The sequence below is a fragment of the Ranitomeya variabilis genome, chromosome 3 (assembly GCF_051348905.1).
Source record: "Ranitomeya variabilis isolate aRanVar5 chromosome 3, aRanVar5.hap1, whole genome shotgun sequence".
Classification (NCBI taxonomy): Eukaryota; Metazoa; Chordata; class Amphibia; order Anura; family Dendrobatidae; genus Ranitomeya; species Ranitomeya variabilis.
The window spans coordinates 780,840,746-780,852,466 of record NC_135234.1 but is presented as its reverse complement, the minus strand read 5'-3'; positions in this window follow the sequence as shown (position 1 = coordinate 780,852,466).

Here is an 11,721-nt window from a genome sequence, read left to right as displayed (position 1 = left end):
CCCTAGAGACGCCCCTCTCCCACAATTGCCTCCCAAGACTTCATAGGTGATTTGAGTTAGACAGCCCGCCTGAGACTGACTGTCCTGCCGCTGTTTGGAGTATTGCTTGAAGCTGAATGTTATTCTACTCCCTCGGCGTTCCGGCCACCGGTAGTGCGCCTCAGTAGGATGTTGCTTCGGTCTTACAGCACGACTCCTACTGGTATTTCTCCTTTGCGTGATCCCGTTTCTCACTCAGCACAATCTATCTCTCTTCTAATCCTTTCTTGGGCACCGCCGCTATCCTGAGCAGGCACGGTCCCGTTACGTTCGTTCAAGTTGCCAAGCCTCTGTCAGGATCCCACCCCTGACAGAGACCCTACTGTATCTTCCCCCACAACACCCTCTGCCACAAGGTGTTGCCTGGTTCCAACCCAGTCAGCTTCTCCCTAACTTCCTGCCTGACCCCCAGTTTTACCAGTATGTGAGGAGTGGCCTAATGAATAGAACCCTTAGCTCCCCCTGGAGGCCCGGCTGTGAAATGTATTGGTGTCTGTGATACCTGGTCAGATGAACTCCTTCAGTGCCATCAGAGCACCATAGCTCCCCATAGTGGCGGAGCCACAGTACTGCAACGACCAGGACTCTGGGGCGCTGCACTCCCCCCTGGTTAAACACAGTACTTCGGGACTGGGAAGAAAAACAACAATACAAGTTAGCAAAAAGACATACAGTTTTGTTTGAGTGCAATAACAATAAGTATACTTGAACAGGCTTCCCTTTATGGGAGGTAAGGACACTTAAACGTTACAAACATGGTTAAATAACATAGCAACATGCTATAAATAATTCTTCTTACCCAACCGGGTCTTCTACTAAGTGCAAAAATTGTTGAACAGTACTTTAACGTTGTCTTTAAGGACATACACTCTGTATCCACCAAAGACCTTCCTATAATCACATTATAAGGTAAGTTAACTTTTTCATTCTCCTTCTTTAAATCTGCAGGACCGCCTGTCCTATCGGCACCAGACCTACTGCCTCTCCTTTCTGTTACAGGACCGCCCCGTTCAGCCAGGGCCTACCGCCTTTTCAACTTCTATACACAGTATAGATCATAACATTACTTTCAGTTTTAGAAGCACTGAGCCATCTACGTATGGCTCCTAGGAGGACTCACTACCTAACCCCTACGGGTTCACTTTCTGTCCTCTGTAACACATTATTAACTCTTTTCCTAAAATGACTAACTTCCTATGGAGGACTCAGGGTTTACCTTCTATCCCCATTCCCTTATCAACATTTTCTTGACTTCCATCATTACTTTCTTACTAGCAATCATGCAGAACTCTATGTCTACCCCTACGGGTCTACTGCATCTTTCTTCTAACTTTCACTTGTGCAGGACTTCATGTCTACCCCTACGGGTCTACTGCATCTTTCCAATAATTACTTTATCTCAGAACACATTATTAAACACTTCTTTCTTTCAACAATTTAGTTACATACAACTTGTACATATCAGCAGCATCATTAACTTTCTTTTTAGAGCAACATCATTCTCTAAGTACCATCAGTGAACATCCCCTTTAAGAGGGGACCAAGTCTCTATGAGGTAGTGCAACTCCTCAAGCTGCAAGTCTGTTTGCAATAAGGACTCCAGTGATGTTTTAAAAAAAAAAATAATATCTTCGCAAAGTGTCCTTTCTTCATATAGAACCAGTAGATAGCACCTTTAAGAAGGTGCAAACTATTTACAAGAAGTTTGTATCATGCATTGTTCATGATTCAGCAGTTTTTATAACATTGTGGAACAAAAAAGCAAAAATGAAAGTGAAAGCAAAAATAAAAAGCAATAGGGATCCCGGGTAAACAAAGGGATCCCTTTAAGAGTTAACCCAGGACGGGTTTTAGCAGCAAAACAGCAAGGAAATAAACAGTTAACTATTTACAGTTTCAGGTTTCCGAGGCTTAGTTGAACGGCTTCCAGGGCTCCACCTGGCACTTAACCCCTCTTGGCCCGGGAAGGGTGAAGTCCAGGGTTGCACCTAGTGCTGGACATACGCCGTTAATCCGTCTCTCATGTACAGTTAAATCATGCGCAGCGATGGAGGTCTGCGCAGCTTGAGTATGGGCATTTGCTGCAGCAGAGGTAGCGGCTGCTGCAAGATCAGTCACTGGAACGGAGTCAGCAGCTGTGGCACTAGCAGTCGCTGGAGTGGTGTCGGTCGTCAGGGCAGGGTCGTCCTTCATACCTGCTTCAGATGCGGTCCCTCCGGTGCCGGTCTGCTCCGCCTCCGCTGGGGTCTGGAACGCTGGTTGCGGGGCCTTGTGCTGCGGCGTTGTCATCTCTGCTTGCAGCATCTCGCTTTCCGGCAGGGCCCTGCTTTCTGGCTTCGGAGCGCTGGAACTTCTTTCTTGCTCTGGACCAGACGAGGCTGCCGACAGACGTCTGGCTAGGCTCCCGATGATGGTCTTCTTCCACCCGGCCTCAGTGCTCAGCTGCATCCGCCGGGGTTGGTGGATCAGCTCGTCCGCTCCGGTCTGCAGGAGGTCAGCGTCAACTGTGCAGGACTGGCTGCGGTGCCTCTCCGGGTAGCTGGGGGAGTCCTCGGCTCCGACCCCACACTCCGGCTCCGGGCGGCTGGCCATGGCGTCCTCCATGTCGCTCGCTTCTTCTTCCTGGTCCTTTTCCCGCTCTCTCCTTCGTGGGCGGTTCCGTTTTCTCTGTCTCTGCCCACCATTGAGGATCAGGAGGCGGATCTCGGCTGCTGACGGACACGTCCTCAAGGGGCCGAGATATTTAGACTGGGCGGCCATTGTCTTTCGCGCTCTTCAGCTTGTTCACGCCCACTTCCACGCCCTTCTTCTTCTCCTGCGCTCTCCTTAGCGCTGTAATGGCGGCGGTTTTGGCGGGAACTTCTGGCGGCAAGCGGCAATACACGGCCCTTCTAATAAAGTACAGTCCAAGCACTATAAATCACAGTTCCAAGGCACACATGACCTGATTCTTCAGGCTTAAGTAGATCCTGTTCGTGACGCCAAAATGGAGCGCCCCCACACCGCCGCAGGGCCTAGGGGTACCCGGAGCCGGGCCTCTAGGTCTCAGTCCTGGGGTTGTCACGGTGGCTGGACCCGGTCCGTGGCCCTGTCTGTCAGTGGGGGACGTCCGGTGAAATAAGTGGTGGTGTAACGGTGCAGTTGTGGGGTGCAAGTCGCGATAAATAACAAGGACACCAGGTTGCAGTCTCTTTACCTCTTTACTGAAGATCTCTGAGCCCTCAATCCAGAATATGGCTCACCAGGCTGCTCAAGTCCGGCCGGTCCAATGGCACTTCCAGAGTTCTCTTCACAGGAGGAAATCTGTGCCTTCCCCCTAGCGCTATGTGTTGTAGTCCTTCCCTGCTGTGCTTACGGAAAGTACCCCACAACTGTTGTGTCTGTTTCTGATGTTCCCTCACAACTCGATTAGATGATGTTCTGCTAATCCTCCGTCCCTCCCTGAGGTTCGGGTAGGAACGGCACCCGTTTGACGGGTAGGCCTGGAGTTCTTCCGGGACCCTAGAGACGCCCCTCTCCCACAATTGCCTCCCAAGACTTCATAGGTGATTTGAGTTAGACAGCCCGCCTGAGACTGACTGTCCTGCCGCTGTTTGGAGTATTGCTTGAAGCTGAATGTTATTCTACTCCCTCGGCGTTCCGGCCACCGGTAGTGCGCCTCAGTAGGATGTTGCTTCGGTCTTACAGCACGACTCCTACTGGTATTTCTCCTTTGCGTGATCCCGTTTCTGATCCTTTCTTGGGCACCGCCGCTATCCTGAGCAGGCACGGTCCCGTTACGTTCGTTCAAGTTGCCAAGCCTCTGTCAGGATCCCACCCCTGACAGAGACCCTACTGTATCTTCCCCCACAACACCCTCTGCCACAAGGTGTTGCCTGGTTCCAACCCAGTCAGCTTCTCCCTAACTTCCTGCCTGACCCCCAGTTTTACCAGTATGTGAGGAGTGGCCTAATGAATAGAACCCTTAGCTCCCCCTGGAGGCCCGGCTGTGAAATGTATTTGTGTCTGTGATACCTGGTCAGATGAACTCCTTCAGTGCCATCAGACGCACCATAGCTCCCCATAGTGGCGGAGCCACAGTACTGCAACGACCAGGACTCTGGGGCGCTGCATCTCTACAGCGACCTAAACAGCGACGCTCCAGCGATCTAGTTAGGTCGGCTCGTTGTCTATATCGCCGCAGCGTCGCTGAGTGTGACGGTACCTTTAATTTATATGAATGGAGTGACTGCAAGCATCAGGAACCAAATGGTCACAATCAGCAATTAACCAATTAGCACAAGGCCAGAGCAGGCATTACTATGCAGGGTAAACAACCAATGCTGAACAAGGCCATAAAGCGGTGGGACAAAAGGAAAAAAAAAAAAGATAGCTTTGAAAACTTTAAATCAGAAACCAAAAACAGAAAAAAGAAAACAACACAGGAGTGATGGATAAAATACCATGTGCAAAGTCTTGCTAAATATGATTCAGTTCACACTTGTAGTCAGCACACAAATGGATGGATGGATAAAATACCTGTGTGAAGAAGAGAAGAGAGGAACATCAGCTTCAATGCCATTTTCTAACTGCATGGGGTTGAGATCTGGTGACTGCGCTGGCTGCTCCATTACAGATAGAACACCAGCTGCCGGCTTCTTCCCTAAATAGTTCCTGCATAATTTGGAGCTGTGCTTTGGGTCATTGTCCTGTTGTAGGATGAAATTGGCTCCAACCAAGCGCTGTGCACAGGGTATGGCATGGCATTACAAAATGGAGTGATAGCCTTCCTTATTCATTATCCCTTTTACCTTGTACAAATCTCCCACTTTACCAGCACCAAAGCAACCCCCGACCATCACATTACCTCCACCATGCTTGGCAGATGGCGTCACACTCTTCCAGCAACTTTTCAGTTGTTCTGCGTCTCACAAATGTTCTTCTTTGTGATCCAAACACCTCAACCTTAGATTCGTCTGTCCATAACACTTTTTTCCAATCTTCCTCTGTCCAATGTCTGTGTTCTTTTGCCCATATTAATCTTTTCCTTTTAGTAGCCAGTCTCAGATATGGCTTTTTCTTTGCCACTCTGCCCTGAAGGCCGGCATCCCGGAGTCACCTCTTCACTGTAGACGTTGACACTGGCGTTTTGCGTGTACTATTTAATGAAGCTGCCATTTGAGGACCTGTGAAGCGTCGATTTCTCAAACTACAGACTCTAATGTACTTGTCCCATTGCTCAGTTGTGCAGCGGGGCCTCCCACTTCTCTTTCTACTCTGGTTAGAGCCTGTTTGTGCTCTCCTCTGAAGGGAGTAGTACACACCGTTGTAGGAAGTCTTCAATTTCTTGGCAATTTCTCGCACGGAATAGCCTTCATTTCTAAGAACAAGAATAGACTGTCGAGTTTCACATGAAAGTTCTTTTTTTCTGGTCATTTGGAGAGTTTCATGGAACCAACAAATGTAATGCTCCAGATTCTCAACTAGCTCAAAGGAAGGTCAGGTTTATAGGTTCTCTAATCAGCCAAAATGTTTTTAGCTGTGCTAACATACTTGCACAAGGGTTTTCAAGGGTATTCTAACCATCCATTAGCCTTCTTACACAGTTAGCAAACACAAAGTACCATAAGAACACTGGAGTGATGGTTGTTGGAAATGGGCCTCTATACACCGATGAAGATATTACATTGCAAAACCAGACGTTTGCAGCTAGAATAGTCATTTACCACATTAACAATGTATAGAGTGTATTTCTGAATCATTTAATCTTAGCTTCATTGGAAAAAACTGTGCTTTTCTTTCAAAAATAAGGAAATTTCTAAGTGACCCTAAACTTTGAACGGTAGTGTATAACGCTCAAGAAAGTGTTTAAAAATATTTAAATTACTCAACCATATAGTATTACATGCTCTGGGGTAAATTTCAATGGTATACATCTCTCCAAAAAAGCTTTAACATTTGTTTTGGTATTCAATTACTCATCCATATACTATTACGTGCTCTGGTGTATATTGTGTTATGATCCTAGTGGCAAGGATCGCAGGTCGGACTAGCTAAGTAACTGAACAGACTACTAGCTCTGGGGAAGTGGTAACTAGATTGACCGCAACCTGATCCTATCCGCAAACAACTATAGGCAGCTGTGGAACGTTACCTAAAAATCCTAGACGTCTCGTCACGGCCTGAGAAACTGACTATTCCTGGAGGAAAAGTAAGTCCTCACTTGCCTCAGTGGAAGACCCCAAAGATATAGAATAGCCCCCCACAAATATTAACGGTGAGTTAAGGGGAAAGCACAAACGCAGAGATGAAATCAGATTTAGCAAATGAGGCCCGCTAATACTAGATAGCAGAAAATAGGAAGGAAACTGTGCGGTCAATATAAAACCCTATTCAAAATATCCACGCAGAGATTGCTCGAGCCCCCGCATCAACTAACGGTGTGGGGGAAGCAACTCCGTACCCCAGAGCTTACCAGCAAAAAGAAATCACATGTTAGCAAGCTGGACTAGACTCATCATACACAGAAATCATATTGCAGGCAGATGAGCAAAAAATATTCAAACAGAACTTAGCTTATCCTGAAGAGGCAGAAAACGAGATAATCAGGAGTAATCAGAATAGCACTGAATACATTGACAGCCGGCAACAAGTGGAAGTGAAGCAGAGCTAAATGGGAGCCTCCCTGGTGAATAACGAGGCAGCTGATCCGGCAGACCCGCAGGATAATAAACCAAACCACCAGGGGGAGCCAAAAAACCAAAGTCACACAATACCATCTGTGACCACAAGAGGGAGCCTGAAAACGGAGTTCACAACAATATTGTGGTGGTACATAACCCTTCAAAAAAGCTTTCAAAAATATTTCAATTACTCATCCATATACTATTACATGCTCTGGGGTACGTTTTGGCAGTATATACGGTAACCCTTCAAAAAAGTTTTTTCGGTATTAAATTGCTCATCAATAAATTATTTCAAGCTCTGAAGTACATTGTGGTGGTATACAATCCTCCAAAAAAGCATTAAAAAAAATTCTGGATTCAATTACACATCCATATACTACTACATTCTGTGGGGTACGGCGGTGGTATATAACCCTTCAAAAAAAGCTATAGAAAATGTATCTATTTATCTGCACTCAATTACTCATCAATAGAGTATTACGTCTTCTGAGGTACATTTTGGTGGTATAAAACCCTCCCAAAAAAAGTGTTCCAAAATTTATCAGTGTTATATTGCTCATCTACACAGTATTACATGTTTTGGGTACATTTCGTTGGTGCATAACCCTCAAAAGAATTGTTCAAAAATGTATTGGTATTATATTGCTCATGCACACAGTGTTAGGGGTTTTTGGGTACATTTTGGTTGTATATAACCTTCAGAGAAGTTGTTAAAAAATGTAATGTTAATGTAATGTTAACTCAGTGATTTCCAAATGAATCTACAGGGCGTTGCCGGCAACTGAAAATGACCAGACGGAGACGTGTGCCTCTGTATGGGGGATCGAGCAGATCTCTGGCCCCCCGTTTATTGTGTATCACTCTTCATAGTCATAGAAATTATACTTCAACCAATCAGCATAAGAACACGCTCACAGTTCTTAACCTATAAGAATGCAGGAAAAACTTAACCCATGAGGATACAGAAAAACCGGAAACTACATATATGGTCGTGTCTTTTTGGCATAAAAAACTAACTAACATACTAACAGGTGCCTCAGTCTTATGTAGCGATACACCCCCGAGTCCCTTCCCTGGCTCGAGTCAGAAGTCTCAAGGTCTTTATACCAATTATGAACCATAGCCTAATTGAATAACAGACTTGTAAACAACAAGATAGTTACTTCATGGCAGCTATAACCTTTTACCTAATTAAATAACAGAATTTATCTTTAAGCAACAAGAATATGGAGTCAAAAGCACAAAATGGAGAATCTTAATTTGTTCCTTCACATTCCCCCTAGATAAATTTTGTTAATTAATGTCCAGCATCAGAGGTACTATCCCAAGCTATAAGCTTGGGGGGTACTGGTCTTCACATGGCTGGTGCCATGTTACCAGCCATGTCTGTTGCGGCGTACCCGTCCCCCCTGTATACTAGAATTTACGAATAACAATTATTGATAACAGTGGTGGGGATCTTTTGAAGATAGCCATGCGCTTGGCTTCAACATCTTCATCAGGTAACTTTGTGAAATCGGTGTAGAGAAGAGCAGGGGTGGCAACGCTTTTGGTTTCATCATTAGTTGTCTTAGTGCAGAATTTCCTAATACACACAGAAATACACCAAAGAACAAGTTTTAGTGTTACATACATAACAAGGATAAATGCAACAATATATAACAAACTTTGCAAGATTCCAGCTATCCAGCCCCCAAGTCCCTCAAATCAATTTGCTAAATTAAGAAAGGAGAAGGTGTCTGCCCACCAACTGTCCTTATTACGGTCATTGTCTTTATTATATTAATCTCTGAGTCTTTGAATATCCTCTAACTTTAACTTCATAGTGCTGTTGGGATCTATATAATGACTGCAAGCGGGTCCAGTAACCTGACACATACCACCCTGTGCTGCTGTTAAGTAATCCAGTACTACAGTATATTAATTAGTGACTGATGAGTTGGTTTTAGACAGCAACAGTAGTATTAAGTATATCCAATATATCCCAAATTTGATCATCTAGAAATTCTATGGCCCTAACCAATTTATCCCACATTTGTGTAATCATAGGGTAAATGGAGATAGAACTGACAATTTTATTAGCTATATCCATCTGTACTACGAATCTTTCATGATATTGTACAAACTTATTATTCAAGGATATTGGGGAATTTAGGCTGTCCCATGCGGTTACCAATATTATTATATGGAAATGCAAAAAACCAAAACATTATGTCCCCTTAGTTGCTACCGGGCAGCACAGTGGCGCAGTGGTTAGCACAGCAGCCTTGCAGCGCTGGGGCTCTGGGTTCTAATCCCACCCAGGACAACATCTGCAAAGAGTTTGTATGTTCTCTCCGTGTTTGCGTGGGTTTCCTCCCACATTCCAAAGGCATACTGATAGGGAATTTAGATTGTGAGCCCCATTGGGGACAGTGATGATAATGTGTGCAAACTGTAAAGCACTGCGGAATATGTTAGCGCTATATAAAAATAAAGATTATTATTACTAGTCTGTTGGACCAGCTTGCAGTGCGATACGTGGATCCACGTCGGCCTTCCTTCCAGCTTTACTGACATAGGAGTACTGAGGAGAACTTGGTAGGGACCGTCATACAAGGGTTCTAGTCCGTGTTTTCTGACATGGCTTTTCACGACCACAAAACCACCAGACTTTAAGTTGTGACAAGTGTCGGTTTCTGCTGAATCTGGAAGGGAAGAAAAACAACTAAAACATGGGTGTTAGCAAGATTTTTACTAAGCTGAATAACATATTGAACAGCACGGTCAGTTTCCTCTGATAACTGCTGAGACTGGAAATTTGCAACTGAGGGCCTAGCACTAAACAATATCTCATATGGGGACAGGCAATATTTTGCCTTAGGGGTAGTACGAATGTGGTACAGTACAATGGGTAGGAGCTCTGGCCATGGAGCCGTAGTCTCCTGCATCATTTTGGTCAATTGTCCCTTCAGTGTGCCGTTCAACCTCTCACCTTTCCCACTGGATTGTGGATAGTACGGAGTATGGAGGACTACAGTGGATCCAAGCATTATCAGAACCTCCTGATACACATGAGAAGAAAAGGCCGGGCCTTGGTCACTTTCAACGACTTCTTGAACACCATATCTGCATATAACTTCCATCACCAGTTTCTTCGCCGTGGTCTTTGTAGTCATGTTGGTAACAGGGAATGCTTCTGGCCAACTGGAGAACATGTCGACAACCACCAGACAATATTCATACCTTCCAGACTTAGGCAACGTGATGAGGTCCACCTGGAGCCTTTGGAAAATGAGAAAAGCAGGACTTAGTCCCAGAAGCATCTGCTCGCCGCTGCCCAGCACTGACTTCAATGGCAGAAGCAGGAAAAGCAGCAGCAAGTCTCTGTACAGAGTCAGACTGAGCGAGATGTTGGGACCGATGTCTCTGCTGAGCAGACTCCACTGTGGCAGGAGAAGAATGGAAGACCGCATCGGAGATGGCCCGAGATTACCCCTGTGCAGAGACGGGAACTCAACCCCTAACAGGGGTACACTGACAAAGGCCTGCGCCAATTTCATAACACCTTCCCAGCATCCATTGCCAGATAATTTTTGACAGGGAGGGAAAAGCATTTAAAGATGGTCAAGCAGTACCTGGCCAACAAAACTAGTGTACTCCCTAATTCCTCTGCGACCTTCAGCTATAGAGTCTCAAAGCTGGACACTTGGCATGAGTTGTCCCTCCGTGCCTTAGAGGTGTTGTGCTGCCCTACTGATAGTGAGTCGCCTGCCTGGGCAGTGGGGTACTGGGTAATAGGTCCAGTCGCACTTATAGGGGATGTCATGGTGGCCACCCAGTCCGTGGCCTTGGACGCTCACTTAAAAGGGGAAGGTTTTGGAAAGCCTACAGCCTGCACTGACACCGCTGCCTCCTCATCACTACCGAAGCTACCGCCTCACCAACACCGGAGCCCCTGCAACCCTGTTATGACCTGGTGGTTAAGAGGCCACACTGATATGACCTGGTGGCTAAAACGCAACATGGGACGAGCTCGGAGGAGGAGGTGGTATCTCTACTGACCGCAGTCCCTAATCCTAACAACAACACTAGTAATAGCCGTGGGATGTTCCTGACTCCCTAGACACCTCTTCACAGCCTAAGAATTAACTACCCCTAAAGAAGGAAATAGAAAGCTATCTTGCCTCAGAGAAAACCCCAAAAGGAAAGATAGCCCCCCACAAATATGGGCTGTGAGTGGAGAGGGAAATGACATACACAGAAATGAAATCTGTTTTCAGCAAAGGAGGCCAATACTAAACTTGATAGACAGAGAGAAAAGGATACTGTGCGGTCAGTATTAAAAACTACAAAAATCCACGCAGAGTTTACAAAAATGAACTCCACATCGACTCACGGTGTGGAGGGGCAAATCTGCTTCCCAGAGCTTCCAGCTAGCCTGAATATGACATAGTGACAAGCTGGACAAAAAGAGACATAATTTGCAAAGCAATAGTGTCCAAAGCAAATGACAAACAAGAACTAGTAGAAACTTATCTTTTGCTGACAAGGACAGGCCATATGAGAAATCCAAGGAAGAACCAAATCCAACCTAAGACATTGACAGCTGGCATGAACTAAAGCCCAGAGCAGGTTTAAATAAGAAACCCAGGCAAGGCGATCAGTGATGGCAGCTGCTACAGCTACCTAACGGAGCAGCAGTTCCACTCGAAACCACCAGAGGGAGCCCAAGGGCAGAACCCACAAAAATACCATTAGCAACCACAGGAGGGAGCTCCAGAACGGAATTCACAACACAACCCCCAACCTACTGTCTCCTTCCCCATAATCCTGCAGAATGTAAGCCCACAAGGGCAGGGTCCTTGCCCCTCTGTATCAGTCTGTCATTGTTAGTTTACTGTAAGTGATATCTGTAACTTGTATGTAACCCCTTCTCATGTACAGCACCATGGAATCAATGGTGCTATATAAATAAATAATAATAGTAATAATAATAATAAAAAAGGGTATTTGGAATAAAGTTTGTTCATGGCGC